The sequence below is a fragment of the Triticum aestivum genome, chromosome 7A, assembly GCF_018294505.1.
Source record: "Triticum aestivum cultivar Chinese Spring chromosome 7A, IWGSC CS RefSeq v2.1, whole genome shotgun sequence".
Lineage (NCBI taxonomy): Eukaryota > Viridiplantae > Streptophyta > Magnoliopsida > Poales > Poaceae > Triticum > Triticum aestivum.
The window spans coordinates 330,082,732-330,085,411 of record NC_057812.1 but is presented as its reverse complement, the minus strand read 5'-3'; positions in this window follow the sequence as shown (position 1 = coordinate 330,085,411).

Genomic DNA, 2,680 nt, shown 5'->3' with positions numbered 1-2,680 from the left:
AGTGATCTTGCTTTCCAATGTAGTTTTCAAACTCATAAAGGCATTGGCGAGGGTGCATATTGTGAAGATTGTCATTATCACTAAATTTCATTAGAGAATTTACCTCTACCACCTTAGGAGGTGGTGGTGTATCAAGCCCATGTATTTGTTCAATAGGAGGTAAAATTTTGACATCCTCATCTTTAATACCTTTTTCCTTCATGGATTTCTTTGCCTCTTGCATATCTTCAGGACTGAGATATAATATACCCCTCTTCTTCGAAGTGGGTTTAAGAGGTGGTTCAGGAAGAGTCCAATCATCATAATTTTTCAATATGTTTAAATAATTCTTCATCTTGCCCTATAGTTTGTTCCCTGAAAACACAACCAACACAACTATCTAGGAAATCCCTAGAAACATCGCTTAGTCCATTGTAGAAGATATCAAGTATTTCATTTTTCTTAAGAGCATGATCAGGCAAAGCATTAAGCAATTAGCAAAGCCTCCCCCAAGCTTGTGGGAGACCCTCTTCTTTAATTTGCACAAAGTTAAATATTTCCTGCAAGACAGCTTGTTTCTTATGAGCAGGGAAACATTTTTCAGAGAAGTAATAAATCATATAATGGGGACTACGCACACAACCAGGAGCAAGAGTATTGTACCAAGCTTTAGCATCACCATTTAATGAGAACGGGAATAACTTGATGATATAGTAATAGTGAGTTTTCTCATCATGAGTAAAAAGGGTGGATATGTCATTGAACTTAGTAAGATGTGCCACAACAGTTTCAGTTTCATAACCATGGAAAGGATCAGATTCACCCAAAGTGATTCACTACTGGAATCAGGATCTTTGCCGTCAGCCAGTTCTTTGTCATCCGCTAGATGACAGCAAAGGAGCTCTTTGCCATCAGCATACAGAAAGCTCATGACAAAGAAATAGCGGACGACAAAGATGGTGTTTGCCGACAGCCAGCTCTTTGCCATCTGCTAGTAGATAGCATAGAAGCTTTGTCGTCTACTAGCGAACGGCAAAGAGGGATGGTGGCATACCAGTGTCCGCTAGCTAACAGCAAAGAAAGTGGCCAACTAACGTCTGTTAGCTAGGCTCTTTGCCGTCCGCTAGCAGACGACAAAGAGCTATGACCAAAACTAAAAAGCGGACAGCCCCACGTCCCTCTCTCTCCCCTCTCTCCCTCCTTCAGCACACCCGCGCCGCCGCCCGGTGCCCGAGCCACCCCTGCCGCTCGGCCGCCCCGCCCCACCCCGCAGCGCCCCTACGCCCCGCCGCCCTGGCCCCGCTGCCCCGCCCTGACGCCCCGCCGCCCTGAGGCGCCCCGGTCGACCCGACGCCCCGCTGCCCCCTCCGCCATCCCAGGCACCCCCTGCCACGCCTGAAGGTGAGACATCCCTCTTTTTCTTTTTTTTTCTTTTTTAGATTTACTCTAATTTAGGCCTGGTTTAGTTTAGGTTTAGTTTAGCTTTTGTTTCTGTTTTTAGGTTTATATTTAATTTAGTTTAGGTTAAGTTTATTAGGTTTAGTTTAGGTTAAGAAGAAAGAAGAAAGATGAAAAAAAGAATAAGAAGAGGAAAAAGAAGAGGAAGAAGAAGAAAAGGAGGAAGAAGAAGAGGAGGAGGAGGAGGAAGAAGATTAGGGGTACATCACTGATGAAACCGGGTCGAGCGGGTTAGGGGATTCCTTGGTATCGATGGAACCCTAAATAGCAAGTATCATCAGTGCAAGATACATGTGACTGTCGGTGTCGAACACTACATCCACGTCCCACAAGTGAAGCCGGCTTCTGGCGTCCCACAACAATAGTTCTCGGCGTCGATGGCGATCGAACACCATTGCAAATTTGTCTTGTAGCCTCTGCGATGATGATTAAAAGGCAAGTGTTGAAACTTGAAACACCCAAACTGACTCAAGTCGGTTTGGTTGTTTGAACTTTCCAAACTTGGCTTTAATCCTCATCTCAAAGGCTGCTAGACAAATCCGCCAAGGTGTTCGACCGTCATCGGCCACCAGAACTATTGTTGCGGGACACCAGGTGCCGGCTTCACTTGTGGGATGTGGATCTAGTGTTCAACGCCGAGCGCCACACGTATCTCGCACCGATGATACTTGCTATTTAGGGTTCCATCAACGCCAAAGAACCTCCTAACATGTTCGTCCTATTGTAAATATTTAGTTAGGTCGACGGAAAAAACAAAATTTCTATGTTACTCATCTTTCGATTTAAATGAGCAGTTTTTTCATCGTTGCGAGGGTCTAGTGTTCGACGAGCTATGTCCCTACATTCGTGGGTGAGCACAAATGACATCTCCCCCCTTCATTTGCTCTGTTTTGGTCTTCGTGCCAATGAAACTTGCTAGCTATAGGTGTCTTCAATCATCGGTATGTGTGACCACTACCCGTCTCCCATTCGAAAGGGTTACATCTATAAATATGCATACATTTGCATATTTATAACCGTGATTCTTTCGAATTGTCCAACGTTATCCATGGACAGCCCGATATGTGTAGATTGGGTTCGTTTTCCCATATGCTCTGCTCCGGATCCGATGCAGAATTTCGTCAGTGCCTCCCTATTATTCTTCGGGTACACATCCTCTCTGCTTATTGCCGAGACGTGTATCAGGAGAACGGCAGGGAGGTGCTGCTGAAATTTTGCGTCGAATCCAGAGCAGAGCATGGGA